The 12,446-nt window shown below is 37.5% G+C and overlaps 1 protein-coding gene across 1 annotated transcript in view; it reads left to right on the forward strand.

Annotated features, from left to right (window-relative positions):
* The window catches only part of LOC140136505 (hepatocyte nuclear factor 4-gamma-like), a 40,406-nt gene that overhangs the window by 20,881 nt on the left and 7,079 nt on the right, over nucleotides 1-12,446 (forward strand). The window lies entirely within an intron of this gene.

The following is a 12,446-nucleotide window of genomic DNA, read 5'->3' on the forward strand; positions in this document are numbered from 1 at the left end:
GATACAGATACAGATACTAATCATGGTACTTCCCTCAAATTAATGAGAAGACCATAAACTTGGACCAGGGCTGTAGCAAGGTTGAAAAATGTGGGGCGGCCATCACAAATGTGGGGCGGCCAAGTTACTAATATATGCCCAAATTGAAAAAAAAAGATATAAAGAACTAGAGTCAACAGACGCTGAATACAAGCCGCAATTTGACCCTATAACTTGACACCTGGGTTACGGATGGGGTCAACTGCTCTTGCACTGTGCTTAGGATGTCATAAGAAATATTCCTGGTGAATTTCAGCTTAATCGAAACTTATACATGGATTTTGAATTTTTGAAAATTTTTGATTGACCTTTTGACCCCTTTAATGACCTTTGACCTCAATGTAAAAAAACCTTATGTACACCGACAAAATGCATTGTTTCAATTTTAATTAAAAAATTCTAACATGTTCAGTTCTTGAGATAAAAATTCTTGAAGTTATTCAGCTAAAAACAGGAAGTGACCCCTTAATGACCTTTGACCCCCAAAATAAAAATACCATGCATACATCAGGGAACACTAATTCTTGTATGTTGGTTATATTATTCTGGTCTGTTTACATTTTGAGATAAAATTTTTTTGAACATTTTTGGTTTTTGACCGGAAGTAACCCCTTAATGACCTTTGACCCCAAACCTGTAGGCATCCTAAAGACCCTGGCTAGTAGCAATGCATGTGTGCTAATGGCGACTCTCTGCTATATATTTTGTAAAGACAGTGATTTTTTGAATATTTTTAGCTTTCAGACCGGAAATGACCCCCTTAATGACCTTTGACCTCAATTCTTTTTAGGAAGTTTTAAGCACTGCCACATGTTGATTCATATGCATGAGTCACATGATCATTGCATGAAATTTGTGGAAGGAGTAGCATTTTTGTGAAATCACATTTTTGACCATTATAGCTAGGTCAAAGGTCACAGCGAGGTCAAAGTCAAATGGAAGGTTTGGCCTAGCCCAGTGGTCATTTGGGTCAACTTTGGTTGAAATCTGTCAATCCCTTGCGGAGCTACATGCAGTTGATTGCGGTTGCCAGAAGAAAGAAGAAAGAAGAAAGAAGAAAGAAGAAACTAGAGTCAACAGACGCTGAATACAAGCCGCAATTTGACCCCTATAACTTGACACCTGGGTTACGGATGGGGTCAACTGCTCTTGCACTGTGCTTAGGATGTCATAAGAAATATTCCTGGTGAATTTCAGCTTAATCGAAACTTATACATGGATTTTGATTTTTTGAAAATGTTTGATTGACCTTTTGACCCCTTTATTGACCTTTGACCTCAATGTAAAAAAAACCTTATGTACACCGACAAAATGCATTGTTTCAGTTTTAATTAAAAAATTCTAACATGTTCAGTTCTTGAGATAAAAATTCTTGAAGTTATTCAGCTAAAAACAGGAAGTGACCCCTTAATGACCTTTGCCCCCCAAAATAAAAATACCATGCAGACAGCAGGGAACACTAATTCATGTATGTTGGTTATATTATTCTGGTCTGTTTACATTTTGAGATAAAATTTTTTGAACATTTTTGGTTTTTGACCGGAAGTAACCCCTTAATGACCTTTGACCCCAAACCTGTAGGCATCCTAAAGACCCTGGCTAGTAGCAATGCATGTGTGCTAATGGCGACTCTCTGCTATATATTTTGTAAAGACAGTGATTTTTTGAATATTTTTAGCTTTCAGACCGGAAATGACCCCCTTAATGACCTTTGACCTCAATTCTTTTTAGGAAGTTTTAAGCACTGCCACATGTTGATTCATATGCATGAGTCACATGATCATTGCATGAAATTTGTGGAAGCAGTAGCATTTTTTGTGAAATCACATTTTTGACCATTATAGCTAGGTCAAAGGTCACAGCGAGGTCAAAGTCAAATGGAAGGTTTGGCCTAGCCCAGTGGTCATTTGGGTCAACTTTGGTTGAAATCTGTCAATCCCTTGCGGAGCTACATGCAGTTGATTGCGGTTGCCAGAAGAAAGAAGAAAGAAGAAAGAAGAAAGAAGAATTAAGAAGAGACAGAACAAGCCGACATCCGTCGTCGGCTTGTAAGAAGAATTGAGAAGAGACAGAACAAGCCGACATCCGTCGTCGGCTTGTAAAAACATAACAAGTTTCTCAAAAAGTGGGGCGGCCATGGCATCCCCGGCCGCCCCGCTTGCTACGGCCCTGACTTGGACTACGTTCAATCAGTTGTTCCCTGTACTTTTGACCACTGGCGATCTTGACCAATGTCCGGCATTTGGTTGATCTGTCTATTATTCCCAAATCAAATTACTCACCAAAAACATATAATATGTCTTTCTGTTCCCATTCTATTTCCAGTACTCTTCCAGTCCATAATATATTTCTACCAGACATTCGACATAACATATTATCAATTTTATGACATCAAACATTCATCAGCAAATCAACAAATTGTGCGCAAAATTGCTGCAAAAAGTGGAAATGTTTAGTAATTTGGGGTTTTACTGGGGGAAACTGGGGCAAGACTAGGGGCATTCCCCCCATCAGAGAAAATAACTAAAACACAGATTTTGCAGTGCAAATTGTGGGCATAATTGGTATTACCAGGGAAGTACCACTAGCATGACTTGGCTTCCCTCTTTTGATTCAAACTTCCCAAAATTCTTAAAACTTGATTCTCCATCTCCAATCCGTACTGGTATCAGTGGTATGCATCTATCGATCTCCATGTTACAGTGGCTCCTCCTCAATAATTTTGGTGAGGGGGCCCAAGTACCCTAGAGCCCCCCCCCCAATAATCTGAGGTAAAATTCATAATTTTAAAATTCATAAATTTTAGGGTAAAATTCATAATTTTAGGGTAAAATTCATAAATTTTAGGGTAAAATTCATAATTTTAGGGTCAGATTCATAATTTTAAGGTAAAATTCATAATTTTAGGGTATAATTCAAAATGTAAGGTACAATTCATGTAAAAATGTATGCATTTCAAAAGCTTTCACCCACCCCCCTTCAGCATTTCGCCTACTGAGAGCAGGCCAGAAATTTTGGGCCCTAATATTCAAAATCTTCCGGAGCCTCTGTGTTAGTTTACTGGATAGAAATGCTGCAATTCCATCTTGTGACCAATCTTGATAAGCAACATCCTTGTTGCTAAGCTAACACAATGAAATACCACCCCCTTAAAGTAAATAAAAGGCAAAATAAGACTGCATGAGTGGTCATATCTCATGGTGGTTATCTTGGTGTTATCGCTATTTATGTCAAATTATTGAAATTTGACTAAAGCCAATACGTGAAAGACTCTTACATAATATGTGACGTGTCATGTCAAAAGGAGGCACTTTTGGGCAGGATCATTTGGAGAAATAGCCAAAAACCTGCCCGGGTGATATTTTCACAATTTGGGGTTGTTGCCAGTTTGTGATGTTATTAATGTTAACAATATTGTCTGATAGACTCAAGCCGGAATATAACTGGCATCTTGTATTTTTTGAGACATTTTTTAAGGTAATTCCTACTCTCAACATTGTCAAAAATATTTTTAAAGGCCGATATCTCAATTTCCAATTTTATAATACCACAACTTACGAACTCAATATCTTCGCTTAGGAATATCCAATTTCATTGGGGAAAACGGCATTATGGAGCAAAATATCTCTATATTTAAGATATGTAAAAACCTCAAAATTTATAAACTGCCCAAAAGTGTCTGCTTTTGACATGACACGTCACATATATCCATGTTTCAAGCATAAAAAGTATGGCAAATTTATGTTGTAAAAAGGTACAATATGCTGCATTTTGTTACAGTTACATAATTGATAATGTTAATTTGACTTCATTGTGTTGTTCCTCCTGGAAGTTATTCTTTATTGTTCCACTGGATTCTGAGAAACAACCAGATGCTGAGATGCAGCCCATCAGGGGGTGCAGATTTCAAATGGAGTCATCCATGTATTAAAAGGAGCTAGGCCTGTAGCCATGATTTATGGAGGGTTGGCACAGTGCAGAGAGCTAAAAAGTGAACCTTTTGTGAATTTGTCCATCAAAAAAAGGCTTTCTTTTAAAGAAAGATCCTCGCTTATAGGGTAGTTTTATTAAATTACCCAAATAACCAGATAATAAAAAATTCGGAGCCGACTTAACATCGCCAGGTATAGCTGACCATCATCACTGAATGACACTCATACCTACACATGCAATGGTTATCCTTGTTTAGGGGTACATTTCAAGCCAATTCCTTGCTTAGAGTGTTTTTATTTGAGTAAAATCCTCGTTTAGGGTTAGTTTGGCAAAATTTTGACATCCTTGCTTAGGGTCATTTTTGAAAGTCAATAACACACGGACAGATGCTTACAACTTTTATACATGATTGAGTAGCCCCCTGGGCACAGGGAGTGTGAATTTCAAATAGGGCTATCTGAATGGGTGACTCCATTTGAAATCTGCACCCCCTGTGTGGGAGATTAAGGTCACATCTTCTATAGGGGGTGTATGGATTTCAACTGGAATAGTCCAATGTGTTAAAATATCACACACAACAATAATTGACAAACAAATTCACCTTTACCCTCATGTACAGATACATATTACGTAACATTTTGTGTTTATAAACACAAGTAATTTGTATTGAATTACACTGTCTATAGGCCTACAGTATAACAGTCATAATAATGATTCAGTTTTATCGGCAATGGGCTACCTGTCAAAAAATCAAGAGGTTAAAGATCAAATTCCACATACAGAAGCCAAGCGTGAGATAAATACAAACGAGCCAAAATGTTACACATGACAATAATCGTCAGTCAAACAAATTCACCTTTAGCCTCTTCATAGACACATGTTACATAACATCTTGTGTTTATAAACACAAGTAATTTTGACCTTAACTTGACCTATATATTTATTTGAATCGCCCATAATTTGTCAGCCCAGACAACTTGGTATATAGATGGGTCTTTTTTTTAAAGCCTTCACAATTGTCTCCAAATTGTTGAAAATTTAGCCCAATTTTGTAATCTTGAGCTAAATTTTTGAGGGGTCAGAGCCAAAGGGCCCTAAGTACAAAAACGGCATGTAATGATACAGGCGTTTTTGTATTTATAGGGCCTTCTGACGCTCACTCATTTCATGAATAGTGTTGCACTTGGGGCTGCACATTTTCGCTGATAACGGTTTCTGTGCAGTAGCATAGCCAGGGGGCGCCGGGCAGAGTGCCCCCCTGACAAAAAAATTAAAGAGAAAAGTGCCCCTCTGACAAAAAATGAAAAAGAAAATGGGGAAGGCGATGGAAAAGAAAAAGGGCAAGGAGCCCAATTTCCACCAAAATTCACCCCGATCATAGGCCTAGGCCAAAATAGTGTAAAATACCAGAAACCATATATTCTGATGATACTTGAGACATGATCTGTCTGTTTTTATACATTTAGAAGAATGTAGCAGGAGGTAGCAGAAGCATTGATTTTACTTGATAGCACCCATGGTTTACAGCAGGCCTTCTCAACTGGCGGCGCGCGCGCCACTTGTGGCGCTTGGAGTTAGTCGAAGTGGCGCATGAAGTGACGCACGTGTAAATTTACTAGTTTTTTCCTCATAAATTGTTTACAAAAAAGGGGTGAAAATACCACATCTGAGCCTTTAGATAGCCTTAAAATCTCAGAGCTTCCAGGGGCGCTGCCCCCTGGACCCCCGCGGCTGAGGCTTTCACACTGGAACCCTACAGGGGCCATAAGGCGCGGGCCTCCTGGACCCCATCCGCTATATGCGTTCAATCCCTCACAAAATGTTCCCTAAACATGTTGGCACTTCATTATCACTAAAATTTCCCAGTTGGCACTTCAAATAAACTAGTTGAGAAGGCCTGGTTTACAGCCATAAATGAGAATGGTCATACAGGTAGTGTGGAATAGTTTGCCAAGATGTATGATTGTGAGCTGCTCCACAGACCTTCCACCTTCCAAAAAGCACACCATATGCTAATGCCTTGCTTCCCCGGGCTTGCTTCTTTTAAAGGGAGTTGTAGCAGATGCCATGTTGGAGCCAATTAAGATATTTGAAATCTGTCACATGGTTGATGAGTTCCAACTGGCTACTACGGAAATTTGAAATGTTCTTTAAATTTCTTGCCCCTTTACACATATGGCCAGAAAGCAGAGGAACATCCATCCATTCCTCATGTCATGAGAATTATTCAGAGAGTACCTGGGCTCTGAGTCTGATATGGACTAGAAGGGCCAGTTGGGTACTATACATGTATCAGCATGGTCAGTTTTAGTTCTTTTGCCGCCAACACGGCTAGTTTCATTTACTGAACAGAATAATGCGTACATGTATATTGCTCTTCTCTGTATGGCAGGGCACGTAGTAGTCGTGTATCACTATGACAGATGTTCAATCTATGCCCTTTGAAATTTGTCTCCATATAGTACGTGTATAGACAAAGTCTGATATTTGGAAACGAATAGTCATAATCTTGTCTTAGTGCCGGTACAAAGGAGAAAGTTCAAGCGATTCTTGATTCATAATTCGAAGTTGATGTTTGAGGAATACCTGTTATCAAGGGCAAAGGCCTCCTATTATTAATGCATCTGTCCGTTGGTCAAAGTTTATTTTTATTCATGGAACTATCACTAGTGGAAGTGTGAATTCCAAAAGGGCATGTTATGGTACAAAAATCAAGAGGAATTCATACCAGCATAGATTATTTCTAACTATCTGACAGTTAAAAGTTCATTTTCAATCTAACATTATAAATAACAACTAGTTGATTTTGGTTGACTTTCTGGTGTAAAAGATCTCAATATAATTGGCTGTATAACTTGTAATCTTTTCTTCTTAAACTTAAAATTTCTGCAGGTAAACGAACTGTATGAAATATTTTTCTGTTGCGTGACAAAAATTGATAATTCTTATCTCCTATTCTTTGTGGTCTGAATTCCCAGGGATGTGCGGCTTTGAAACAGTCCCTTAAAAGCCACAAATCATGCAAACGATGCCATGGTAGGTTCTCTATCATCTATTTGTAACCAATTTTTTCAGCAAAAGGTAAACATTGTTGTCATTAAGCAAATTAGGACAGATATACGCCTCCTGAGGTCTACAATGAACAGCAAACATAACAGCAAAATGGCCGCCTCACGTCAGCGTGTTATCGGTGTCTTATCTCTTCATTTTCCATCAACTTGTGTGTCTTCTGGCAAAATTTCCTGAATAAACAACTTGTTATCATCTGTATGTGTGATTATGGATTATGCTGATATGAATTATGTTGATGAAAAACAATATTTCTATGATATTGATTATCTCGGAAAGATGTCGAGTGATTGAGTTCATGAATACACAAAAATAATTTCATTTCTAGAAACAGAAAATCTTGCCAGTTTTGAACATTTTTTAGATGCAACAAGCAGGCTTTGGTCATTTAATCATCTATTTTTCTTTTTTTTAATGGGTATTTTGTGTCTTGAGATCCCAACAGATAAACTGCATGTCTTATGGAACAAACCAAAAGTTTCATGACATCCTATAAATGAAAGTCGAATTGTTAAGAATCTGACTCCCTTCCTGCCTTCCGACCAACCTCCTGACCAATGTTTTGCACTGAACATAATCAAACTTTTCGACCCGCTGCCCCCTAACATAAAGACTTTTATTCATGATAGGACATCATCACACGTTTGTTACCTGATTTTTATGTAAAAGTGATAAATTTGTGTGTGGGTGTTATATTTCGCTATTCCACTTGAATTCAAATTCTTTATTTCAATCTTTTAATTGCTGTTGAGCACAAAAAGTGGGAAAATTAATGTTCTGTGAAAATGTGCACTTTTTCTGTATCATTTGACCTGATTTTCTTAATTCCATTTGCCACAATTTTCCAAATCTACAATCCAGGAAAAATAAATGGTTGCCACACTTGTTCATTTGTAAATTCTGGGGGTCAAAAGTCATGAAATTGTACATTTTCAATTGCTTTTGTTTTTGTGGGTGGGGCGTTTGCTGGGGAAAGATCTCTAACTGGGGAGGGCAATTGCAGCATATGAAAGACCCAAAATGGTCAAAAGAGCATGCAATTCTGACAGCAAATGACATTTTTCTCATTTAAAAGGGCATTTCATGATCCACAGCATCATCCCCCACGTTTCTCCAAAAAAGTTGAGATTTTTATACCACTGGAAACCTCTGGCTACATTATATTTATGTACAAAAAATTTCTTCATTTTAATTCGTTTAGCAAATATATTGTGAATTTTGAATTATGTTCTGGTACACCAGAACAAAATTACAACACATAATCTATGGCCAGTGTACAATCATGTTTAACCATTGACCATTTAAGGGTCTATGGTTTAACTTGCAACTTTGGAATAAGCCTTTTTCGTGAATATCTACTGAAAAGAGGATGCTGGGATCGTGACGTACTGTGTCCATTGTGATCTAATATCTCATTTTCAATCATTGTTGTTAATTTACCCACTATCAATTTTTTTCTGTAAGTACTAATCCTCAGTCATCTATCCATCAAGTTCCCTTTGCAAGTTCAAGTACCTATACCCGCTCTGTCCTAGTAACCTCTCAGTGACATTTGCTATCAGTCCGTATCTAATTTATCAGCTGATGCTTAGCAGCATTGGCATAATTAATAAATTAATAACAAAAAACTTGCGATAATCATAAGAGCTAATTTTAGTATCATAATTGACTTAAACTACCCTAGTTGTGATATCAAGAGTTTCAGATCTTTAAAAAACTGAGAAAAAAAGTTGAATTGGTTTGATTTTATGATTTAATTAGAAAAACTTCGAGGAATCAGTTCTTTGTGTCAGTACACTGCAAAAAAAAGTGTTCTGAATTAGAACACTAAAAATTGTAACACTTATTGAACGTAATAAGTGTACTGATTGTGAACACCAAGTGTTCCAGACTTTCAGTTTAACACAACAGTATAATTTGTGAACACGTGTGTTCACCTTTTGAACACTTGATGTTAACATATTGTCGTCATTTTGTGAACATGGTGTGTTCATGTTTTGAACACCTAATGTTAAAACTTTGAACACAAAGTGTTCCAAATCCTAACACATTTACATGTTCAATGCCATGTAACACTTTAAGAACACATTTACATGTTCAAAATCAAATGTGTTCAGCTTTAGAACACTTGTGTTCTAATCATTTAGAACACTTGTGTTCTAATCTTTGAACACTGAGTTGTGTTCACAAATGTCATACATGCCATGTAACACTTTAAGAACACATGGACATGTTCAAAATCAAATGTGTTCATGTTTAGAACACTTGATATGCATACTTAAAATGTACAAGTGTTCTAATCTTTGAACACCGAGATGTGTTCACAAATGTCATACACTTAGTGTTCTAGTCTGGAACATATGACACTTAGGCCTACATATGTTCAATAAGTGTTACAAAAAGGGATGCAATACGGCTACGCAAAGCAAGGTACAATGGATCAATGTATAAATGTACACTTTTGTCCGAAATTTAATTGTAACAACAGACTCAGTAGTAAATTAGGCCTACAGCAAACCTAGGCCTATGCATGTTTGACGAGTGCAACATCACAATTACATCTATTCCATCAGGCATGCCATGGCATGAAATCGACCCGCATACTGACCAGTTGTAAGACACACTCGTCAGAGGTTTAGGCCTACAGTATAGGCCTAATTCACATTAGGCCTATATCAAATTGCAGATTTGCACACTGTCTGACCATGATTGATAAGCTTACTGCGCATTCATTAAAATGCACTAAAACCACGCAATACAAAAACGATAACATTTACATTTTTAGTCTCATTGTTCTATGATATGTGGAGAACACGTTCGATACATTTGTTTTTAAATGAAATGGTATTTTGTGGGTAAAATCTCACCTCCAAATCCCCGTCCAAATCACGGGTTCTCACTCCGATGACATCGTCTGTTCTATTAACAGTGCAACGACGCATGCGTGGCCCAGCACGTGGTAAATATAGCCTACATACATACAGTGTTCAAAACGAACACATTACATGTTCATTCAATGTAAAAGTTGTGAACAACAACTATTTTACAACTACAACACGATTTTATGGGCGTGCACCCAGAGTTATTTGGAGTGTACGGTATAAGCCTACATTTCAATATTCAACGTAAGCCTACCCCTATAATAGGCCTATTGTCATGTATTTTTCTATAAACCGCAAAATGTTCAACATGTTCAATGTTCTTTCATTCCGTGCAAGCTGCAGGCCTGTGTAAAATAAAATGAGAACAACTGATGCTCTCCATAAATAATAGTAACCAATTATAAAAATGGTTTTACAATCAGGCGAGCATTTTATGCTATATGCCTATAGGGGGAAGGTGGGGCATAACGGACCCCCGGGGCAAAACGGAACCACCTGAAAAAATAGGCCTTGGCAATACTGCCGTCTATGCAACTTATATTGAGGAACACAAGTATGGCTACGAGGATTTACAACAAAAATTTTATCTGAAACAATCCACTGACATTCGAGCAAGATCGAGTCAAAAAATTACTACCCGTCTGGTGTAAGATATGTAGATGTTTAATGCGCTGAAATTTTACTTCATTAATATCCGATTCCCAAATAATTGTATATATTGTAAACACGAAGGTACTAGCCATGAGCTGTATTAAGTGCATGGCCTATATGCTACGATGTATTATGCATGCAACCAATTTCTAAAAATCGGGTATGGGGCAAACGGAACCCTAGGTGCGGGGCATAACGGAACAGGGTTCCGCTTTGCCCCGGGCGCTTTTGTCCCACAGATGGGTTCCGTTTTGCCCCAATTGGACATAACTTGTCTTCACTCAAGGAAATGTAGGCGTTATCTAGGAGCCTACTCGAACATGGTAAACACTTCGCTGAAACATAGACATATAACTAGACCTACAGATAGAATTAATGATTAAAAGTTAACCACTTACTCCACAGAGATGGTAGGCCTACTGAATATTTCTTTCTAATCAAATATTGGTCATACATATTATAGGCCTACTAGGCCTATAAGATCTTAACCACTCACTCCACAGAGATGGTAGCCCCACTTAATACTGTAACTGAATATAGGCCTACATATAACTAGGACTAGGGCCTACCGATGGAACAACTAATATAAGTTAGCACCCAGGGTGCCGCTTTTGCCCATAGGGGGTTCCGCTTTGCCCGATAGTGGGGCAAAACAGATTTTTTTTTTTGAAAATATTTCTTCATTTTTATAAAAATTGTAAGATTCAAGTTATATTGGTTAATGGTATATTAAAGGTAAATACAAACTTCAACTGAATATATAATTTTTACAGTCATATTACTTATGGTGACGTCACAGAGCATCCTCAAAGTTAAGTGTTCCGTTATGGCCCACCTTCCCCTAGTAAATTGTAGATTTTAACATACAGTGTTCATTTTATGAACATTTAGTGAATGATCAAACACTATGGTTTAAAAGTTTCCTCTGACGTTATGTTACGAACTCTAAGCATTACGCCTATATGTTGAATTTGAACAGGTGGTGTTCTAATGCTGAACATTTCAAACACTATGTGTTTAAAGTTTCCTCTGACATTATGTTACGAACACTAAGCATTCTGAAATTGAATACAGTATGTCAAAATTTGAACAGGTGGTGTTCTAATGCTGAACACTTCAAACGCTATGTGTTTAAAAGTTTCCTCTGACGTTATGTTACGAACACTAAGCATTATGGTTACGAACACCAAGCATTTAATATGAAATTGAATACAGTGTGTCAAATTTTGCACAGGTGGTGTTCTAATGTTGAACACTTTTTTTTGCAGTGTAGTTGATAGCTTCTGTTCCAGTTTTGATATGAACTTTAAAACCGCATTTTGATCCAAATTGCTTTTGAAAATGTTAAATGAAAATTAAGTGTGCCCTCCCCTTTTATCTACACCAGATATGTTTATCATTTGATTTGATGTTGCTGGTACATTTTGGTCCTGTTGTGGAACAATCCAAAATGGCAGGGTTTTTCTGTTTATGTTCATCAGTGGTGTAGGTAGAGGGTGGTTCCCCCTGACAAAAATGTGCTATATGGGCCCCTGCCTCTCTATTGTATCTCAACAATACCTTAGTAAACCAGCTAAATATTACTGTACCCCCATATGGCAGTAGAAATTGTTCTATTTTCATTTAGTTGTAATGTATTATTGATATTCCTTTTGGGGAGATTTCTGTACTCAGTTTGGCCCCTGCATCTCACTGTGTACTCCCCCCTCCACTCCTCGACAAAAATCCTAGCTATACCACTGAGGTTGAGATGCTCTTTATAGCCTTAACTATGTTGTACCGGCCCCATCTTTTATCTGATTTTCTCCCCTCACATCATGGGCTATTCAGTTGAAATCCATACACCCCTGTGGAAGACATGACTTAATCTCC

The sequence above is a fragment of the Amphiura filiformis genome, chromosome 16 (genome assembly GCF_039555335.1).
Source record: "Amphiura filiformis chromosome 16, Afil_fr2py, whole genome shotgun sequence".
Taxonomy (NCBI): domain Eukaryota; kingdom Metazoa; phylum Echinodermata; class Ophiuroidea; order Amphilepidida; family Amphiuridae; genus Amphiura; species Amphiura filiformis.